The following is a 24,102-nucleotide window of genomic DNA, read 5'->3' as shown; positions in this document are numbered from 1 at the left end:
TTAAAGCGTACTGTTCGCTAGCTAGCAAACGTTGGCTCGCTAGCGAATGTTACGTGTATGATCTAGCTAACATTGAACCTAGCTTTAGCTGRAGATTCATACTACAGCATTTCATGCATGGTGGCTGGCTATGGCAAWCTGTTTGTACTGTAGCTATGAGTTGGGATTATTGTTTAGCTAGCTAGCTACATGTCTATACAAAAGACTCCACTTTGCCAGATGATTACATGACCCATCAAGTTAGCCAGGTGTGTCTGTGGGTGATTACGGCCATCTATTATATTTCATTAACATGTGTACATGTCTAGACAATAGTGATCCATCCACTTAGCTAGATGTTGCTGGGGGATGGATATAGCGTTTCTTTCACATGACCCATCAATTTAGAAAATTGTGTCTGGGTTAGCATCTAATAWTTTTTTTATATTTTGATCTGGACACTTTCTATTTTTGATATTGCTACTATGCAAATATGAAAGTAACCATTTCACTGTACCGTTTACACCTGTATCCTGTGCATGTGACAAATAAACATCGATTTATTTGATATAGTGTGAGTTTACCAGAGACACTAATGTGAAGAACACCTGCACCAAAGTCATATTAGGATGTAGTCCAAGGACTAGATCATGTGTATATTTACACTACCTAACTCACTCTGTTTAGCACATGGCCTCACAGGTGAATTCTTAAAGAGATAGGTGGTCACATATTTAGAGTTAGCAATCTAGTTCATGTGTTTTGAGTATCTACTTCCTCAGGTGTTGAACCCCAAATGAATTAACCTATGATATGAGTTAGTGCACATAAAGATGTATGTAATTCATCTCTATTGAACAAAACTAAATCAGGAAATTCTGGAGTCCAATTTTGACAGTAATATATATGCATTCCTGCTTGGATGTGTTAGATTAAACAACTTTGTATTTCACTTATTAATAAAGCACTATGGATGACTTTAAAAGAAGACTACTCATGATTTGGGGGAGGGGGGTAGTTGGCAGCAAGCCCAGTGATGTGGGCTGGTGTGCATACAATTCCAGGGTCATATGAGGAGTCTGTGCTCTGTGCTCGTCGTGGACCGCGCAAGCTATAAATGTAGAGAGAGAAGGAGAGAGACAGAGACGCACACACACATTACGCCGCTAATCCGCACGGAGTTTTGCTAGGAAACCCCCTGCTGCCACATGCTGCAAGGACAAGCCAGTCTCATCAGCATCAACTGCGCGCGCAAGGAAGGAGAATAGCCGAATTGAATGCAGTGGGGAAAACAAGGAGTAAGAATAGGGAGTTTGAAAGCAGTATGAGTCCTAGTGAATAAGAAGAAATAGGAAAACAAGCTCTGAGTGCTAGACTGGTATCGCATGGGGGACATGAACAGTGTGGACCCAGCTTCTACCAAACTGTTGACTTTCAACCAACGGTAAATGAACACATTTCGGTCCTTCAGCTAAGTGTTTGCGGCTACTGTGGCCTTGAAGTAGACGTGTGTGTTTATGTGTTATCTGTTGAATGCAGGTCTCCGGTGTTGTCGTATGGCGCTCGTGGCTTAGGTTACTGTCACTGCAGCATTTTTGTATGGAATGAAGAAGAAAAAAACTTATCACACCATATTCAATAAGCAGCAGAAATAAACAAACGAATGATGCTATATAGCTATTAATCCATTGTCAAAGTAAACCATGTAATTATAGTGTTATAAATCGGAACATGCGTAAAAATGAACAATTCAAACGTTTATGTAACTCATGTGTAGGCTCTCCAAATGTTAACTATATTCATGTTGCATTTCCCAACACTGAGTCAGAGACTGCTTTTGAATTATTCTCCCCGTTTTCCTCTGCAAAACGCGATATTGGACACTATTTCAACCTTTGAATCCACAAGTCGCCACCAGCCTGAAGTGGCTGAAGCGTTCGACTACATACGATACGTTATGAGAGCTTCGCAGCCCAGCCCGATGCCACCGTGACCAAACGTCGCTAAACGACAACACTATTTAAGGGGCATATTTGAACGTCGTCAATATTATGACATTTGAACTGAATTAGTTCGGCGCTATGAAACGTGTGTTGTTGTATTGATTGAGTTGTTGACTGTGGTGGTAGACAATGTCCACGAACAAACAAGAAAAACACATTCATTTTTAATCAGAATGCTTTTTAGTTCACGGTAGAATGGAGCTGCATACGCCACGCAGCGAAGCCCTGTTGAGATCATGACAGCATAAAAATAACAGTACTGTGCTCGCGCTCAGGAAAACATCAATACTGAATTGATGATATTGAGATATGTTCTCCAAATTAATTTCAATCTGTAGACTACCTACCTCTTTATGGCTCTCCCTATTCCTCTAGGAAACCAGTCAGTCAATGTAAGAATGCAGCTTCATCTGCAGTGACCAAGTCCTACCAGTAAAAAAAGCAGGATCAGGGTTTCCCTTACGTTGGCTGCCTATAAGGGTGGGATGGGGTTTGGGCAGGTGAATGCCAATACTAAGGCATATTTTTAAGTGTTAAAACATGTATCAAATCATTATGCTGGTCAAAATCAGACTTTTTTACAATTCACTTGTCTGCTTACCCTTTTTGGTGCCCTAATCAACATTTTGTTTGAGGGCCCCCATCTCGCAGGCTAAACGTTTTAGTGACTCCCCTTTTGATGAAGGGGAAAAATAAATGAAGTTTTAGAGATCATTTAGTGCAATTCCAAACATTTTGCCATGGGGCATAGATACAATGTTGCACTTTTAAAGCAAGTTTGCTGCAATTCTACACATTTTGCCATGGGGCGGAAAGAATATTTTGCAATTTTATAACTKATTTCATGCAATTTTACTAATTGTGCCATGGGGCAAAAAAGAGAAATGTTCAGTTTTGCAGCAAATTTCCTGCAATTCTACACATTTTGCAATGACTTATGCAATGTTGAGTGACTGGGTAATGTCTGAGTGACTGATTCATTCTCGCAAAATTGTCCCCCCCAAAAATTCTCAAGTGAAATTTTCTCTTGAATCACTGGTTTCGGCTATTTCAGCCACACCCATTGCTGACAGGTGTATAAAACCCGAGCACACAGCCATGCAATCTCCATAGACAAACACTGGCAATAGAATGGCCCGTACTGAAGAACTCAGTGACTTTCAACGTGGCACCGTCATAGGATTCCACCTTTCCAACAAGTCATTTGGTCAAATTTCTTCCCTGCTACAGCTGCCCCGGTCAACTGTAAGTGATGTTATTGTGAAGTGGAAATGTTTTGGAGCAACAACGGCTCAACCGCGAAGTGGTAGGCCACACAATCTCACAGAACAGGACCGCGGAGTGCTGAAGCGGGTAGCACATAACAATTGCCTGTCCTCGGTTGCAACACTCACTACAGAGTTCCAAATTGCCTCTGGACGCAACGTCAGCACAATAACTGTTCGTCAGGAGCTTCATGAAATGGGTTTCCATGGCTAAACAGCCTAAGCCTAAGATCACCATGCACAATACCAGTGGTGTAAAGCTCACCGCCATTGGACTCTGGAGCAGTGGAAACGCGCTCTGGAGTGATGAATCACGCGTCACCATCTGGCAGTCTGACAGACGAATCAGGGCATAATCCATTTTACTGACACAAAAAGATCCCACCATGTTGAACGAACAAATTGTCTGTCAACGTTTATGAAATTTTAGCAGCATTTCCTGTTTCCAGCAGCCTGGGGTGGTTTTATTAATGTGTCAGGTAATTCATCTACGTTAAATTGTTGGCTAGAAACCTGGTTAGGGCCATTTCCATGTAAAAAGCTCCGTGATTACTAACATGTGAAGGTCATAGGAGCACATCAAATTTGGTGTCAAATGAAAGCAAAGAGTACATTTTTAAAATATTTTTAAGTCATATTGTAACGATGTTRGTCTGAGGAAGAAGGATTAGACCAAAGTGCAGCGTGGTACYTGTTCATGATGTTTATTATAACCTGAACACTGAAACAAAAAAAAACTAAAGTGGAACAAAACGCAACAGTTCTGTCAGGTACTCGCACAAAACAGAAAACAACTACCCACAAAAACAACATGGGAAATGGCAACCTAAATAGGCTCCCCAATCAGAGACAACGAMAAACAGCTGTCTCTGATTGGGAACCAACTCAGGCCACCATAAACCTACAAACCCCTAGACCATTCAAAATCCCCATGGATAAACAAAAACCCTAGACAAGACAAAACCCTAGACAATACAAAAACTAAACAAACCACCCTTGTCACACCCTGACCTAACCAAAAAATAAAGAAAACAAATATAACTAAAGTCAGGGCGTGACACATATATACATTTTTCAACCATTTTCCATCCTAAAAATTAGGAATAAACAAAGGCTTTGATTTCTGGTAGAAAAGGGGGCTTAGAAAACATCTAGCAGAAAAGTTGTTAGAAATCAAAACACAATCATGTTGAAMTAAAGACCCCTGACAATTAATATCAACATTTAAATGTAGTTTTTCAGAAATTACTTGCCATCTGTAAGTTTAATAAATATTGCCTAGTGTTTTGTCATGCTGTTKATCTTTAAGATAATGTATTTTCACATTTCTCTCCCTCATGAGGAGGGAGGATAATGAAAGTTCACGAAGTAACAAGTTAAAGTAGGCCTACCAAGTAGCTATAGTGTTTTTACTGATCAAAATTTGGTTTATGATTTATTAAGTAATTAAAATAGATAATTCTGTTACGAAGTCACTAATAGAATGACTGCAACTGAACTGGCTACAATGTGAATTCATACTAGTTACAAACCACAGTTGGGCCACCTGCTACTGTCTTCCCTTCCACTGGCATACTGTTATGTTCAGCTCATAACTGTTTTATTTCTCTTTCTGTTGCGTGCTGGTAAAAGTTAGCGTATAAACAGTCTGGCCAACACCTCCCTCTCTTTATCCATGTCTCTCTTCTCTCTCTCTCCAGTTAATGTCACCTCTCCCGGCTCTTACTGACACCTACCCATGAGCCCCCTCTCTTTCCATTTACGCTAACCAGCCCCCTCACCCACTGAGCACCGACAGACACCGGATGTCCATGGACATTGAAAAGTAGTTAGAATGTGTTCATTCCAACACTGAACCAATCATAGATGTCTGTTTCACAAGTTTGGACAGCACAGAACAGTACAGTAGAACACAATACAGTAAAGTAAAGAAAAGTAGAATATAGGTCAGTAAAATACAGTACATTACTGTACAGTAGAGTACAGTACAGTAGAGCACACTAGCGTAGCGTACAATATAATTTGCTCAATTGTATTGCACTGTACTTTACAGAACTGAACTATACTGTACTCAAATCAAATCAAAATGTATTGGTCACATACACATAGTTAGCAGATGTTATTAAGAGTGTAGCGAAATGCTTATGCTTCTAGATCCGACAGTGCAGCAGTATCTTAACAGGTCATATCTAACAATTCCACAACAAAACCTAATATCTAACAAATTCCACAACAAAACCTAATACACACTATCTAGTAAAATAATGGGATAAGAATATATAAGTATAAAATATATGAATGAGCAGTGGTAGTGTCACGCCCTGACCATAGAGAGCCATTATTTCTCTATGGTGAAGTTGGTCAGGGGTGACTGGGGGTGATCTAGTTTATTTATTTCTATGTTGGTGATTGTGTATGATTCCCAATTAGAGGCAGCTGGTAATCATTGTCTCTAATTGGGGATCATATTTAAGTAGCTGTTTTTCCCACCTGTGTTTATGGGATATTGTTTTGAGTTAGTGCACGATAGCACCTGTGTAGTCACGGTTCGTTGTTAGTTTATTGTTTATTTGTTTTTGTTACGTTTCACTTTATCATWAAATTATGTGGAACTCAACATCCGCTGCGCCTTGGTACAATCATTATTCCAGCGAACGTGACAGGCAGAGCGGCTGAGTTGCAATAGATAGTGAAGGATACAGTATACATTATATACATATGAGATGAATAATGCGAGATATGTAAACATTCTTAAAGTGGGATTATTAAAGTGACTAGTGTTCCATTTATTAAAGTGGCCAATGATATCAAGTCTGTAGGTAGGCAGCCACCTCTCTGTGCTAGTGGTGACTGTTTAACAATCTGATGGCTGTGAGATAGAAGCTGTTTTTTAATTTCTCTGTCCCAGCTTTGATGCYTCTGTAATGACCTCACCTTCTGGATGGAAGCAGGGTGAACAGACAGTGGCTCGGGTGGTTATTGTCCTGATMATCTTTTTTTGCCTTCCTGTGACATCGGGTGCTGTAGGTGTCCTGGAGGGCAGGTAGTTTGCCCCCGGTGATGCGTTGTGCAGACCGCACCACCCTCTGGAGAGCCTTGCGGTTTTGGGCGGTGCAGTTGCCGTACCAGGCAGTGATACAGCCCGACAGGATACTCTCGTTTGTGCACCTGTAAAAGTTAGTGAGGGTTTTCGGTGACAAGCCACATTTTTTTAGCCTCCTGAGGTTGAAGAGGCGCTGTTGCACTTTCTTCACCACACTGTCTGTGTGCGTGGACCATTTCAGTTTGTCAGTGATATTTACACCAAGGAACTTAAAACTTTCCACTGCTGTCCTGTCAATGTGGATCCCTTTGCTGTTTCCTGAAGTCCACGATCATCTCTTTTGTTTTGTTGACAGTGAGTGAGAGGTTATTTTGCTGACACCACACTCTGAGGGCCCTCAAGTCCTCCCTGTAGGCTGTCTCGTCGTTGTTAGTAATCAAGCCTACCACTGTTGTATCGTCTGAAAACTTGATGATTGAGTTGGAGGCGAACAGGAGGGGGCAGAGAACGCACCCTTGTGGAGCCCCAGTGTTGAGGATCAGCGGAGTGGAGATGTTGTTTCCTACCTTCACCACCTGGGGGCGGCCGTCAGGAAGTCCAGGACCCAGTTGCAAAGGGCAGGGTCGAGACGCAGGGTCTCAAGCTTAATGATGAGTCTGGAGGGTACTATGGTGTTGAATGCTGAGCTGTAGTCAATGAACAGCATTCTTACATAGGCATACATCTTTTCCAGATAGGATAGGGCAGTGTGATGGCGATTGCATTGTCTGTGGACCTATTGGGGCGGTAAGCAAATTGAAGGGTGACCGGTAGGGTGGAGGTGATATGATCCTTGACTAGTCTGTCAAAGCACTTCATGATGACAGAGGTGAGTGCTACGGGGCGATAGTCATTTATTTCAGTTARCTTAGCTTTCTTTGGCACAGGAACAATGGTGGCCATCTTGAAGCATGTGGGGACAGCAGACTGGGATAGGGATTGATTGAATATATCCGTAAACACAGCCAGCTGGTCTGCGCYTGCTCTGAGGACTGTACTGAWCTGTACTGTACTATACTCTGCCTGTACTGTACTGTCATGAACTCTACTGTGCTGTGATGTACTGTATTCTACTGTGCTCTACTGTGCTAAACTGTGATGTCCAAACTTGTAAAACATAGATGGCTGTGATTGGTAGAGATTTGGTCTGGTTCGGACCAACCAAATTTGGTCTTGTTTGGGGGTGGCCGCATTAGAATACTAGCCAGTGTGTAGAATAATACCCAAACATGCAAAGGATAATATTGAATTGTTCTACCTTTTTGTGTACCTATTCAGGATGCATCATAATTATACATTTCTGTAGAGTACTGATCAGGGACCCATGATGTCATTCTGTTACCATCATTCTGTTACTGGGTGTTAATCCACTTCACTTACTGTAGTTTTATAACCAAAATAGATTTTTTTCCAGTTCAAGGTGCCGTGTCATAGCTGACATGCCATTCTTTCTGCAAACATCTTCGAATCTTAATTCGGAGTAGATATTTAAGAGAGCTTTTGGAATGCCTACAAAAACAGATTTAAAAAAAACAGGGATATTTCTGTCATTCTGTTACCAACTATTTACATCTGCACTGTTCTTCCGAGTAAATGTGTTTTCAGTCAAATGTTCAGTGGAAATTGTTCGAGTTAGATTGTTAGAGTGTGCATAGAGTTATATGGTTTGTTTTTAATGTTAAAATCAATGGTTTTTGTTTGGCATTAAAAAAAAATCGGGAGTCTCAGCATCATTCTGTTATCGTGGAATTGCCCTTAGTGACTGACATAACAAGAGAAAAACTGCTGATGCACAACCACATTTCGAAATGGCACAGTAAGTTCAAACAGCAACTGAATTCCTAAAAACTTGGCCTGGGGCCTGTCATGCCAAATAGTGTCCCCCTACCTCACAATGGGATTCCAGAAGCTACTAGCATCCGTTGCTATATCAATGGTGCGATGGACTAATGCTTCGAATTCTGGAGATCATTACAGCCAAAATGKTATTATTTTCATCCCTGCTATGTAAAACAAAGCTTATTTCCGCAACAATGCCGCTGATCAAGATGAAAACATTACTTTGAACTACTTTTGGGTACCTTAACATTTCAACATTAAAAGTAATGTCTTAAAGGGTTCTTAGTTTTCAAAATGGCAAAGAAAATGTGTAAACTGCACAAAAACTTACCTTTCAGATCGTAAGGTGAGCTCCCATGAACCTATTAGCACTTCATTAATATGCAAATCAGTTCAAATCAAATCAGCTCCTCAGGCTGGCATCATTTTATTTTGAACTTCCCCTGTCTTGTCTTACTATTAGTAAAATTGTCACGGCCGTCAACAGAAGTAGACCAAGGTGCAGCGTGGTGAGCGTACATATTCCTATATTTAAATGACGCCGACAAAAACAATAAACAATCCAAAACAACCGTGAAGCTAAAGGGCTATGTGCAAAGTTAACCCCCCACAAAGACAGGTGGGAAAAAGGGCTACCTAAGTATGGTTCTCAATCAGAGACAACGATAGACAGCTGTCCCTGATTGAGAACCCTACCCGGTCAAAACATAGAAATACAAATAATGGAACTAAAGAACATAGAATACCCACCCCAAATCACACCCTGACCAAACCAAATAGACATAAAAATGATCTCTAAGGTCAGGGCGTGACAGTACCCACCCCAAAGGTGCAGACTCCGGCCGCAAAACCTGAACCTATAGGGGAGGGTCTGGGTGGGCATCTATCCATGGTGGCACCTCTGGTGCGGGGACCCTCATCACCGACCCCGGACTGGGGACCCTCGTTGCGGGCCCCGGACTGGGCACCCTCGTTGCGGGCCCCGGACTGGAGACCGTCGCTGGAGGCCCCGGACTGGAGGCCGTCGCTGGAGGCTGTGCCATGACTCCTCCGCTGGAGGTTTCGTGCCATGGATCATCACTGGAGGCTTCTGGCCATGGATCATAACTGGAGGCTTCGTGCCATGTATCATCACTGGAGGCTTTTTGCCAAGGATCATCACTGCAGGCTTCGTGCCATGGATCATCACTGGAGTGAGGAGACATATGGGCAGTCCGGTACGTGGAACTGCCACAGGGCTCACCAGGCTGGGGAGACATACAGGAGGCTTAGTTCTGGGCGCAGGCACAGGACTCACCAGGCTGGAGAGACATACAGGAGGCCTTGTCCTTGGCAGAGGCACCGGATACATTGGGCCGTGGAGGCGCACTGGAGGTCGCGAGCTTAGAGCCTGCACAACCCGTCCTGGCTGGGTGGTTACCTTCACCCTGCAAATGCGGGGCGCTGGCACAGGATGCACTGGGCTGTGCAGACGTACCGGAGACACAGTGTGCAGAGCCGGCGCAGGATATACTGGGCAGAGGAGGCGCACTGGAGGTCTGGAGAGCAGGGCTGGCACAACCCGTCCTGGCTGGATGCTCACCCTTGGCCCGGCAGATGCGGGGAGCTGGGATGTAATCGCACCGGGCTGTGAACGCGCACTGGAGACACCGTGCGCTCCACCGCATAACACAGTGCCTGACCAGTATGACGCTCGCCACGGTAAGCACGAGGAGTGTTCCCTCGTGTTCCCCCCCAAAAACAAATTTTGGGGCTGCCTCTCGGGCTTCCTTGCTGGCCGTGTTCCCTCGTAACGATGCCTTTGCTGCCTCCAGCTCTTCCTTGGGACGACGATATTCCCCAGCCTGCCTCCAGGGTCCTTTACCGTCCAGGATTTCCTCCCAAGTCCACGAGTCCCCCTTACCACGCTGCTTGGTCCTTTTGTGGAGGGAGGTTCTGTCACAGCCGTCAACAGAAGTAGACCAAGGTGCAACGTGGTGAGCGTACATATTCCTATATTTATATGACGCCGACAAAAACAATAAAGAATCCAAAACAACCGTGAAGCTAAAGGGCTATGTGCCACAAACAAAGTTAACCTCCCACAAAGACAGGTGGGAAAAAGGGCTACCTAAGTATGGTTCTCAATCAGAGACAACGATAGACAGCTGTCCCTGATTGAGAACCCTACCCTGTTAAAACATAGAAATACAAATAATAGAACTAAAGAACATAGAATACCCACCCCAAATCACACCCTGACCAAACCAAATAGAGACATAAAAAGGATCTCTAAGATCAGGGCGTGACAAAGATGCTATTAGTCTTATTATGATCATTTTTTCCCTACCCATAGCTCAGTAATACAGCAGTACACATGTTGAATATAATGCAACGACACAACAGACAGTTGAATAATGTTTAACTCACAAATACCAAAAGGGATTTACAACAATTAATTAATTAAATTAACACCCTGTGGAAAAAAACAACCTGGCAATATTTAAGATTGAAATATGAAAAAGGTGTTTTTTGTGGAACAGGTGTGTCATGAACTTGTTGATGTTATTTAATATACCCACATGGCAGTTATAGACTGAAATACATGAGTATAGGCTAACAACATATAAACAATAAAATACAATTTTGTTGAGAAAACAGAAGCATAAATTACAATCTCAGTTCTGGCATGTGGGATAGAGAAGAGGTGGGTGCTATAGGTGGTTCTGCCAGCCACTTTCCCTCAACAGGCAGCAAGTCCCAGAAGGTTGACTTGAAGAGGAAGACTGTAAAGTCCAGGCACAGCTGTTCTCTTTTCTCTTGGAGTGTTTGCAGTGCTAGTGTATGTAGTGCATCTGTGTATCTCACTGTGCCCAAGATGATATGTCAAGCGCAGGTCCTTAGCAGATTAGATCAAACCACATGACATTAACAGTAGCTGTAGATGATGTAATAAAAGTGGGATCTTGGAGGGTAGTCGATCATGGAGGACATCAGGTTGATCCAGGTCTGGAGAAGGGATACGGTAGGCGTCTTAGAGCATGGCAGATCCCCCTAGTTCTTGAAGAACAGAAGCAGAGTAAAAGGGAAAGAGACAGAGGCATGGAAGGCTGCATAAAGAAAACAAACAGGTTACAGGTAGATCCAGGCCAGGTTTAATTGTCCCCATATTGCTTATACCTATCCAAACCGCTTAGGTCTACACATGTGTATAGGGTGTTAGGGCTAGGGGTTGATTTAGGATTCAGGGATAAGCTCTTTCTCAATTGATCTTGCTTAGATTCCTCACGTCCTCTCTCTTCACCTCCTTTTAAAAACGGATTGGAGGAGAATATCTGAGGTTCCTCGCCTGTAAGGGATAAAAGACTATTGTTCTTAGGTTGCTGGTTTGGTTTGGGCGTGTTCGCCGCCGGGCGTCAGTCAGAATGCAATGGTGGCAAGGCACAGTGATTGGTTTTCTTGAAGATTACTTGGAGGAATAACAGTATATAACAGGCAGAGTATGTACAGTGCTATGGGTAGATCACTAGCAAGGCTACTGCGTGTACCACTGATGCATGACTATGGGTGTGGAAGAGTGTATGTGTGGTTTCTCTAGGAGAGAGCAGAATACAAAGTGCCATTAATATCAGGATAACATACATAGAAATACAATGACACCACTTACAATATAAACCTATAAAGGCATCACTATAACCGTGTTACTACATATAAAGGGCTTAAACTAAAGCACCACAAGGTGGCAGTAGCAACACATTAATGACTAATTAATGACGTCTAGATATGAATGATTGAATGGATGGAATATGACTAATTCCTACAAGAGCCGCGGAAAGGGTGGGACCCACATACAATTTCCAACGTAACATGCCCCGACGCCATTTTAGGCTTGACCAACTAATAATTACTAACTCTCTTAACAGGCCAAATACACTAAAAAGGCACACTAATTTTGCTATAATACTCAAAATCGTGTGCATACACGAATACAATACACAGTGTACTGTAAAACACCCTTCTAACTGAATTGACTGGTATGACCACGACCCGTCATCCACTACGAAATGAATACCACGGACGGGCCGCACATGTTACAACACCACTGCAGTAATAACCAAGCCTGTGTCTGTGTGTAACAGTATAACTTTAGTCCGTCCCCTCGCCCCGACCCGGGCGCGAACCAGGGACCCTCTGCACACATCAACAACAGTCACCCACGAAGCATCGTTACCCATCGCTCCACAAAAGCCGCGGCCCTTGCAGAGCAAGGGGAACCACTACTTCAAGGTCTCAAAGCGAGTGACGTCACCGATTGAAACGCTATTAGCGCGCACCACCGCTAACTAGCTAGCCATTTCACATCGGTTACATGTGCAGTGTTTTGCTACGCTTTTAACACGTCGGAGGGCATATCCGTGGACAGTGGACGGTTCTGAAAATAAATGCATTGCTTGCATCACCGATTGGTGGCCAGGAAATGATTTAATCCAATTGTTATATGCTACAACCCCCTTCAAATCAAAACCAAACATGGATGTCAATGTTTGTGCGCACACGCTCCATTCTACTTCCTGTCTACAGCGACACGTAAATAAGTTGCASGACAGGTTAGTGTTACACTGCTAAACCGAAATACAAAATCTCGCTCTAGAAGCTGGGCTAAGTAATATTCAAGATATGTCACGTTTTAGATAGAAAAGTACACCTGTCTGAGAAGTGTTAGTTTCTTGAGTAGGGGTACGACTGGAAATCAACGGAATTTCTACAAACAAAAATAATACAATACAAACAAAGCTTAGCCTAACTAGCTAGCTAGCTAAACAAAGAGATTTGGAAAAGTGGTCTTACCTCACAGTAGTGTTTGCATCCATCGTTTGCTTACAGCATGCTCATGCTAGCTAAATCAAGGTTTGCAATCAAGTTTTGCAAGCAAGTAAACATCAATGACTATGCATGGGTCATGTGTTGTACTTTATCCACCAATAATCTGCGATATTTTAAATAGCGTGAATAACCTGTAACAATGATCGCATTTTCCCCTGTCTTTTGACTGCGAACGCTTCTCTCTCCGGACGCCTCAGAACATAACAACCAGCATATCATCGGACGCTATCGATTTTTTCCTTTRATTACGTAGCCCTGGCAGAATTTGGCAAGTTCTAGCAACGGCCTTAGCCGGGGGGGGCACTATTTGGCATGACAGGCCCCCTAGCGGTGTATGTTACTTATGGCTAGGGCCGGCCCTGATTCTTACAATGGGCTTTTGAGGTGCAGGAAAGAAAAATGATAGGTGTTCTGAAAAGTTTTTGGTCCTCCCTCATTAGTGAGTCTACATAACCTTTGACTTTTCACCTCTGGGTTCACACCTTGACTGACTGTGTGTGATTGGGCAGTGGGTTTGATTGGGCATGACAACAACACTACATTTCTAGTCCTGGTCTGGGTGGAGGGTTAGGGACCAAGGTGTCATCATCATCATTATCATCATCACAACCACCATCATAATTGTATTTGTTTTATTGATAGAAATATAATCTATTTACTCAAGATTATTCTAGTCATTATTTTTCTAGGTTTTCATCATCATTATAATCACAGTCACTGTTGAGTAGGCCCTCGTCACAAAACGAATCCTATTGTCAGTCTATGATCAGTAGTCCTAACATGATTGTAACAGGCCCATCTGAAAAACCAGGGCTTCTGCCAAAGGATCCAATTTCCAATCTTTGTTTTTTTCGAACAGAAATCAATTCAGGTCACACTGTGCTGTGCTATTGCCATCTACACCCCTTAGACACATAAACACACTCGTAACATTGCTGACTGTGTCCCGATTTAAGGAGGTGGACGTCCTTCCCATCACACAGACACACAGACACACACACAAACAGTAAATTGGGCAGTGCAGCATAAAACGTGTATTTTATGGAGGTTACAGGTAGGGATTAAACCCTGTTTGTGTGTGCAGCTGTAAAGTTTGGTAACAGAATGACAGTAAAACATAAATGTTTTATCTGTTTTTGTACGTTTTCCACACACACACATACAAACACAGTTTAACCCTTACCTGTAACCTCCATAAAAMACATGTTTTATGCTGCATTTTCCAATTTACCGTAAACCCAGTGATGAGGGGATGGCAGGATAGAGGTATGGAAGGATGAGCTTTTTTTCATTAACCTAAAGTGGATGAGTGAAGGGCAATTGGTCGGGCCCCATCCCTTTATCATCCCCCTCCAGGACACACCCGCTCTCCCTGCTTTTTTTCATCCCACTATCCCTCCTTCTCTCAGAGGAGAGGTGAAGGACAGGAAAGAGTAGACATGAGAAAAAAACTAAAACAAGAGAGGATGTTGGATGAGTCTATTACAGATGAAGGGTATTTTCTTTAGAAGCAGACCCCACCCTTTTCTACAGAGGGGGAGGGGGGGGGGGGTGACACATACTGAATATATTTACCCATAAGCATGGCCACACAACCATTATGACCCCTATTCTAAATTCATATCCACCAGTAGGAGAGATGTTGACAAATCAACTCAGACATACTCATAACATTATGTTTATGTTCACAGATACACTCATCTCCCCAATTGTATCACTGTTGTGTCACCAACAGGTCATATCTCTCACCACACACACACACACACACACACACTCACCGCCGGAGAGATGCTGTTGAAAGGGACACACACACACACATACATAACATAATCACTCACTCACCGTTACCATACACACACAGCATAATGCAGATAATAGGCAGGCCTGTCCATGGTGTCAACACTGCAATCAGACCTTTCACTGTAGTGCATGGTAATGGAACAGCAATGATCGGCTACTCACTGAGAGGGCAAGACAAACACTCATACAGGACACACGCACATACATTCTGTGCAGCTAGACAAACACTCATACAGTACAGAGAAACACACACAAACTGTCAGACGGAGAGATTATCTCACACTATCCTGTCCTCTTCAACCTCTAAGTAGACCTAGCAGCACTTTGATGTTATCCAACACAGTAGGATGACAGCACAGCAACATAGACACCATCCACCCTGTGACTGGCTCTCATTGTCATCCACCACACTATTGTACTGAAATCCTTGCTGCATCTCTTAGTATTTCTCTGGAAAGTATAGTTGTAGGAATACCGGTACTATGCAATATATAGGCATTTCCATGTAAAAGGACCCATGAGCACCAACATGTGAAGTTCATAAGAGCATAACAAATTGGCTGTCAAATGAAAGCTAAGAGTCTCTTTTTTTAAATGTATTAAGGCATATATACAAAAAATATAAACGCAAAATGCAACAATTTCAAAGATTTTACTGAGTTACAGTTCATATAAGGAAATCAGTCAATTGAAATAAATTCATTAGGCCCTAATCTATGGATTTGACATGACTGGGAATACAGATATGCGTTTGTTGGTCACAGATACCTTAAAACAAATGTAGGGGCGTGAATCAGAAAACCAGTCAGTATCTGGAGTGACCATCATTTGACTCATGCAGCATGACACATCTCTTTCTCATAGAGTTGATCAGGCTGTTGATTTTGGTCTGCGGAATGTTGTCCCACTCCTCTTCAATGGCCGTGCGAAGTTGCTGGAAATTGGCGGGAAATGGAACACGTTGTCATACACGTCGATACAGAGCATCCCAAACATGCTCAATGGGTGACATGTCTGGTGAGTATGCAGGCCGTGGAAGAGCTGGGACATTTTCAGCCTCCAGGAATTGTGTACAGATCCTTGCGACATGGGGCCGTGCATTATCATGCTGAAACATGAGATGATGGCGGCAGATGAATGGCACGACAATGGGCCTCAGGATCTCGTCACGCTGTCTCTGTGCATTCAAATTGCCATTGATAAGATGCAAATGTGTTCGTTGTCCGTAGTTTATGCCTGCCCATACCATAACCCCATTGACATCAGCAAACCGCACGCCCCACACAACGCTATACACGCTGTCTGCCACCTGCCCGGTACAGTTGAAACCGGTATTCATCTGTGAAGAGCACACTTCTCTAGTGTGCCGATGGCCATCAAAGGTGAGCATTTGCCCACTGAAGTCAGTTACGATGCTGAACTGCAGTCAAGTCAAGACCCTGGTGAGGACGACGAGCACGCAGATGAGCTTCCCTGAGACGGTTTCTGACCGGTTGTGCAGAACCCACAGTTTCATCAGCTGTCCGGTGGCTGGTCGCAGATGAAGAAGCCGGATATAGAGGTCTTGGGCTGGCATAGTTACACGTGGTCTGCGGTTGTGAGGCCAGTAGGACGTACTGCCCACTTCTCTAAAATGATGGAGGTGGCTTATGGTAGAGAAATGAACATTCAATTACCTGGCAACAGCTCTGGTGGACATTCCTGCAGTCAGCGTGCCAATTGCACGCTCCTTCAAAACTTGAGACATCTGTGGCATTGTGTTGTGTGACAAAACACATTTTGTGGCCTTTTATTGTCCCTAGCACAAAGTGCCCCTTTGTAATGATCATGCTGTTTAATCAGCTTCTTGATATGCCACACCTGTCAGGGGGATGGATTGTCTTGGTAAAGGAGAAATGCTCGCTAAAATGGTTGTAAACAAATCTGAGATTTTTTATTTCAGCTCATTAAACATGGGACCAACACTTCACATGTTGCTTTTATATTTTTGTTCAGTGTAAAATTTTGCCCTAAAAAATGTTACATCTTAAAAATCTACCAGAAAAAGTCTTGAGAGGTATTAGAGATACAGTTGAAGTCGGAAGTTTACATACACTTAGGTTGGAGTCATTAAAACTCGTTTTTCAACCACTCCACAAATTTCTTGTCAACAAACTATAGTTTTGGCAAGTCGGTTAGGACATCTACTTTGTGCATGACACAAGTAATGTTTACAACAATTGTTTACAGACAGATTATTTCACTGTATCACAATTCCAGTGGGTCAGAAGTTTACATACACTAAGTTGACTGTGCCTTTAAACAGCATGGAAAATTCCAGAAAATGATGTCACGGCTTTAGAAGCTTCTGATAGGCTAATTGACATAATTTGAGTCAATTGGCGGTGTACCTGTGGATGTATTTCAAGGCCTACCTTGAAAACTCAGTGCCTCTGCTTGACATCATGGGAAAATCAAAAGAAATCAGCCAAGACCTAGTACGCAAGTATAAACACCGTAGYACCACGCAGCCGTCATACTGCTCAGGAAGGAGTTCTGTCTCCTAGAGATGCACGTACTTTTGTGCGAAAAGTGCAAATCAATTCCAGAACAACAGCAAAGGACCTCATGAAGATGCTGGAGGAAACAGGTACAAAAGTATCTATATCCACAGTAAAACAAGTCCTATATTGACATAACCTGAAAGGCCTTTCAGCAAAGTAGATGCCACTGCTCCAAAACCGCCATAAAAAAAGCCAGACTACGGTTTGCAACTGCACATGGGGACAAAGATTGTACTTTTTGGASAAATGTCCTCTGGTCTGATGAAACAAAAATAGAACTGTTTGGCCATAATGACCATCGTTATGTTTGGAGGAAAAAGGGGGATGCTTGCAAGCCAAAGAACACCATCACAACCGTGAAGCACGGGGTGGCAGCATCATGTTGTGGGGGTGCTTCGCTGCAGGAGGGACTGGTGCACTTCACAAAATAGATAGCATCATGAGGAAAGGAAAATTGTGTATATATTGAAGCTTGTGGAATGATTTATTTCAGCTTTTATTTCTTTCATCACATTCCCAGTGGGTCAGAAGTTTACATACACTCAATTAGTATTTGGTAGCATTGCCTTTAAATTGTTTAACTTGGGTGAAACGTTTCAGGTAGCCAGTTTTAGGTTTCCCTGATTTCACTCAGCCATTTGTTGTACACACTGATGCATCACACCAAGGCTTGGGAGCAGTTCTTTATCAAAAGCAAGATGGGAAGCTTAGGGTCATTGCTTATGGCTCTCAACCCTTAACAGCAGCTGAGAAGAACTATCACTACCACTCGGGCAAGCTAGAATTTCTAGCTCTAAAATGGGCAATCATAAGTTCCATGATTATTTGTACTATGCTCCGACCTTCACTGTATACAGCGATAACAACCCGCTCAGCTACATTCTGTCTACTGCAAAACTGAACTAACCACTTCCAGGTGGGTTGCAGAATTGGCTGATTTCCACTTRACAATAAAGTACAGGCCAGGCAGAGAGAACGGTGATGCAGATGCTTTGTCAAGGATGCCACTGGATGTAGAGTCACTGATGAGAGAATGTTCTGAGGAGCTTCCACCAGACACCATTGCACACTCTGACTAAAGACAAGTTACTAGAGATATGTGATTTCCTTGACATATCAGGCGAACAGAGAAGAGATGTTCAAGACAAATCCCGCATATCATTAATGACTCACATTATGATGTTCCTTGAAAGAGAGGAAGTTGCAGAGTTAGAAGYTGGCGGCATGTCGGAATTGTTGCTACTTAAAGACAAAATGACAGAGATGATCAGTGGCATAGATGACAAAACTGACCATGATATTGAAACAGCCGGAACACATCACAGAATAGAGGAACTGAGAACTGTAACCCCACAACAAGGGGTGGGAACTGAGCAGATTACTGCAGCCAAAGCCAGTGATTCTCTGCGTCAGCCCCAACCCCATGCCAATCTTCAGGGGAGCGTGCCGCTCTCACCCAATGCACAGCCCAGCTCATACTGGCGCAAAGAGTTTAAAATTTCTGGTCAGATAGGTGAACCGGGCCAAAAAGATAAACAGATTTTTTCCAGCCTTGCCCATCAGATCGAGAATGGACTTAACAGAGGCTATCCTGAGGTAGAAATAGTAGACGCAGTAGTCAGGGCTATTTCCCCAGGCTCACAGCTACGCAGCTACTTGGAAGGTAAACCCCAGCTAACTAAATAAATACGAGAGTGATACGGTATTGTTTCCTCAATGAGAACTTTTAGTGAAATGAGGAAAGACTGCGATTTCCCCGGGAACTTGGGTGGAGACCAGAGCAATCGATCTCAGGCTCATAGATTAAGAGCATTTAGTAGATCACAGATTAACACTTTTACCCTTCCATTAGGCACCACAAAATAAAGTAATCAATATAACGTTTACACATTCCTCTTACAATTCGTACCCTTTGTACGCTTGACGGATTTTAACTTTTTAACACAATTATATGAATGTTATCAATCTCTATCAACTAATACTGAATGCATGATCTTCTTAACCTTAGATGTTTTAAGATTTTCACATACTATGAACTTACTAATACTTTTTAATGTATAACAGGCTATGAGTATTTCCTTTAACCTGTCACACTTTCACATTCTTGAAATAAAGTGGTGATCCTAACTTACCTCAAACAGGGAATTTTTACTTGGATTAAATGTCAGGAATTGTGAAAAACTGAGTTTAAATGTATTTGGCTAAGGTGTATGTAGACTTCAACTGTAAATCCACTTCACTTACTGTAGTTCAATAACCTCAAAAATTATGTTACCAAACTTTGTATCTGCATAGTTCTTCCAGTAAATGTGTTTTTGTCGAAGTAGACATTTAAAAAATGTGTGACTGTGCATAAAGTTGTATAGTTAAACTTACATTTGAAAGGTTTTCGTTTGGTCAAATTTGGAAGTGAAAAATCTCAGAGTTTCTGCATCATTCTGTTATCATGGAATTGCCCATATCTGACTTGTGAGACTACATCACTCTTGCTCTGCTCTCAAGGGTTTGATGCTTTGTTTGTACTGTACTTCTTAGTGGAGCAGAATCATTTCCCCTATGTAAACTATATTCGGAACAGTATGTGAAATCAAATATGATTCAGAGACAGTGGCGGAATGTCTTTTGAATGGTCAGATTGAAAAATAGCTTTGTATATGGGGGGGTGTGTGGTTGTGATTCACTATGGTTTCTTGAGTGTGGTTCTGGATCACTATGTTTTTTTGTGTGTGGTTGGACAGGCTTAATTGGAACATGAAGGAGGGGGGTTGTCTTAATTCGGACCCTCCTCTCAATCAGGACTGGGGCTGGACCTTGCTGCTACTGCTGGATAGCTAGTCCTACGAGCGAGAGAGAGAGAGAGAGTCAACAGAAGGGAGACACAACGACAACAACAAGAGAGAGAATGAGAGAGGGAAGTGAACATGAAGAGAAACAGAGGTACCTAGAATTGGAGAGAGCAGAGAAAGATGGACGACAACAAAAGAGAGAGCAAAAGACAGTGAGTGATACGTTGACAAGGATAGAAATAGTGTCAGAGATACCTAGAAGGAGGATAGTAGGAGAAAAAGAAAGATACATGGAGAGAGAGGGAGAAAGAGAGAGGTAGAGCCAAGCAGCCACCTGTAGGAGTGAGTGAGCGAGTCAGTGAGTGTGTCAATCTCCTGATGGAGGAGGAGAGAGAGGAGAGACTGACCACCATGCATCTGTGTTGCAGCTCTGCCTCGGAGGACTTGGGCTGCAGGCGTGGAGACTTCAGCCGAAAACACTATGGCTCTGTCGAGCTGGTGAGTAACCCACTTCCAATGACATTCTATTCCTATTTTTGCCCTTCTATCTCTCCCTTTTCTCCTCTTTTCTGTGTCCACCCCCTATTCCCTCCTCCTATCTCTCCCTTTTCTCCTGCTTTTCATGTGTCCAACCCCCCACCTTGTTCACCTCCTCTCTCCCTTTTCTCCTCCTTTCTGTGTCCGTCCTCCCCCATCTCCCCTCCTATCTCTCCCTCTTCTCCTCCTTTTCGTGCCCGCTCCCCTTCTCTATCTTCTTCTACTCCTCAATGGATGGATGGAGGGAGGGTTTGGGAGAGAGAGAGAGAGGTGAGTCATGACTGTCTGGGTGTGGTTCATTGGTCCAGTGTAATAGTGCGTAGCACCCTGTAGCATGGCTCACAATAATAGGGTGGTCAGTTACAGAGAAACAGAGAAACAGATACAGGTCACAGCTATGCTCAGGGCCACGTTATGACATCATCATCTACCTCACTGTAAACTGGCTGGGGCTGTGTCTGAAATGGCACCATATTCCCTATAATATAGGGCAGGGCTTTTATGAAAAGTAGTGCACTAATCAGGGCATAGGGCGCAATGTTTTTGCATTTACTTTACTCAGATGTAAGTTTACTATAAAAACTATTTTAGTTTCATGGAAGTGTGTCATGTTACTGTACTATGGTGGTAATGCTATTAACCAGCTCTGTGTTTGTGCTTTTATTAAGTTGATGAGTCACTTCCATGCTGTTAGTGTGTGTAGCCTACTGTATGTTGTCTAGTGCAGTGGGGGTTATAAATAGTCATTGGCTGTGTGTGTGTGTGTGTGAGTCCTGTCTGCGCGTGCTGATAGCCCCCGGGTGGACAGGAAGTGGCTAGGGCCTCTGTTGACTGTAACTTCTTCCCAGAGACACAGTAGTGGTTCTGTCTTGTCGGCGCTACCGCCACGCTAATGCCACGCCACACCATGTCAGATTAACACAGAGGAAGCACCACACGCTGCCTATCAGCAGCACCAGACTGGCACAGCACACAATGAGCTGTGTGTGTTTGTGTGTGTTGGGTGTGTGTGTCACCTAGAACTGTGACATGATTGTTCCAATTTCCTATCTGGAACACATTGTTGTGGCAAACTGCACAGTCGTGGCCAAAAGTTTTGAGAATGACACAAATATGAATTTTCACAAAGTCTGCTGCCTCAGTTGATGGCAATTTGCATATACTCCAGAATGTTATGAAGAGTGATCAGATGAATTGCAATTAATTGCAAAGTCCCTCTTTGCCATGCAAATGAACTGAATCCCCCAAAAAGATTTCCACTGCATTTCAGCCCTGCCACAAAAGGACCAGCTGACATCATGTCAGTGATTCTCTCGTTAACAAGGTGTGAGTGTTSACGAGGACAAGGCTGAGATCACTCTGTCATGCTGATTGAGTTCGAAAAACAGACTGTAAGCTTCAAAAGGAGGGTGGTGCTTGGAATCATTGTTCTTCCTCTGTCAACCATGGTTACCTGCAAGCAAACACATGCCGTCATCATTGCTTTGCACACAAAGAGCTTCACAGGCAAGGATTTTGCTGCCAGTAAGATTGCACCTAAATCAACCATTTATCGGATCATCAAGAACTTCAAGGAGAGCAGTTCATTGTTGTAAAGACGGCTTCAGGGTGCCTAAGAAAGTCCAGCAAGCACCAGGACCGTCTCCTAAAGTTGATTCAGCTGCGGGATCGGGGCACCACCAGTACAGAGCTTGCTCGGGAATGGCAGCAGGCAGGTGTGAGTGCATCTGCACGCACAGTGAGGCGAAGACATTTGGAGGATGGCCTGTGTCTAGAAGGGCAGCAAAGAAGCCACTCTCTCCAGGAAAAACATCAGGGACAGACTGATATTCTGCAAAAGGTACAGGGATTGGACTGCTGAGGACTGGGGTAAAGTCATTTTCTCTGAATCCCTTTTCTAATTGTTTGGGGCATCTGGAAAAAAGCTTGTCCGGCGAAGACAAGGTGAGCGCTACCATCAGTCTTGTGTCATGTCAACAGTAAAGCATCCTGAGACCATTCATGTGTGGGGTTGCTTCTCAGCCAAGGGAGTGGGCTCACTCACAATTTTGCCTAAGAACACAGCTATGAATAAAGAATGGTACCAACACATCCTCCGAGAGCAACTTCTCCCAACCATCCAGGAACAGTTTGGTGACGAACAATGCCCTTTCCAGCATGATGGAGCACCTTGCCATTAGGCAAAAGTGATAACTAAGTGGCTCGGGGAACAAAACATTGATATTTTGGGTCCATGGCCAGGAAACTCCCCAGACCTTAATCCCATTGAGAACTTGTGGTCAATCCTCAAGAGGCGGGGGACAAACAAAACGCCACAAATTCTGACAAACTCCAAGCATTGATTATGCAAGAATGGGCTGTCATCAGTCAGGATGTGGCCCAGAAGTTAATTGACAGCATGCCAGGGCGGATTGCAGAGGTCAAAGAAGGGTCAACACTGCAAATATTGACTCTTTGCACCAACTTCATGTAATTGTCAATAAAAGCCTTTGACACTTATGAAATGCTTGTAATTATACTTCAGTATTCCATAGTAACATCTGACAAAAAATATCTAAAGACACTGAAGCAGCAAACTTTGTGGAAATTAATAGGTGTGTCATTCTCAAAACGTTTGGCCACGACTGTATTATCAGAGTTGGTTCAGTGAATGTCTCTTAGGTTTAGAAGTAGGGAGGCTGTCTTTGCCACTGTCACGTCTCCCCCCTGGAGGTTTAGGCCTGCTGTTGCTGTAAAGCACTATGTGGCCAATGTATTTGTATAAAGCAGTATTCGGTACAAATGCCATTGGATTGATAGAAGAGAATGAGTGTGCCCGTCTGCTATATCTCCAGCCACATGTGACCTAACATTTTACAGTTAGGAAAGGTACTATGGCGGCATCCCAAATGGCACCCTATTCCCAAATAGACATTGTATCATTCTTGTTTGTTTTATTTTGGGTATAATCTGTGGATGGGTCTTTTTTGTGTGGCAGACTTTCTGTTGTCACTCACTCTGTGGAGAGAGGGGTTGGCATGGCACCCACCCTGTAGCTTAACCAGGCTGAAACACACACAGGCACGCAACACACGCACATGTGCACACACATACAGACACATGCCAAATGGGACTAGAGGAGCCCTGGACCCAGCCCAATTTCACTCCACTGCTGTAATTGGGATATTGAAGAGGTAGAAACGGTAGATGCTGTGGAGATTTGTCAATGGAGTCTAAGCAACTGTATGCTTGAAGTCGATTTCATACCGCATTCATCATATTTGTAATTAACGTCCTTATACTAAGAGAGAGGAGTGCTGTTTAAAGTAGCTCTCTTATTTGAATTTAAAGCGTTAAAATGTGAAAACACAAAAATTACCACTTGTTCCTATGAGAATGAACTGTTAATGAAAGTGTTCTCACCAA

At 43.3% G+C, this 24,102-nt stretch overlaps 1 long non-coding RNA gene across 1 annotated transcript in view; it reads left to right on the top strand.

Moving 5' to 3' along the window:
• The first annotated feature begins 1,060 nt into the window (after positions 1-1,060).
• The window catches only part of LOC139027729 (uncharacterized), a 46,842-nt gene continuing 23,800 nt past the window's right edge, over positions 1,061-24,102 (top strand). The window contains exons 1-2 of the long non-coding RNA XR_011479845.1: positions 1,061-1,423; positions 20,589-20,658. This is a non-coding gene — a long non-coding RNA (uncharacterized lncRNA). The remainder of the gene's footprint in view (positions 1,424-20,588; positions 20,659-24,102) is intronic.

The sequence above is a fragment of the Salvelinus sp. IW2-2015 genome, linkage group LG5 (genome assembly GCF_002910315.2).
Source record: "Salvelinus sp. IW2-2015 linkage group LG5, ASM291031v2, whole genome shotgun sequence".
Lineage (NCBI taxonomy): Eukaryota > Metazoa > Chordata > Actinopteri > Salmoniformes > Salmonidae > Salvelinus > Salvelinus sp. IW2-2015.
This window is presented reverse-complemented; position numbering and strand designations above follow the sequence as displayed.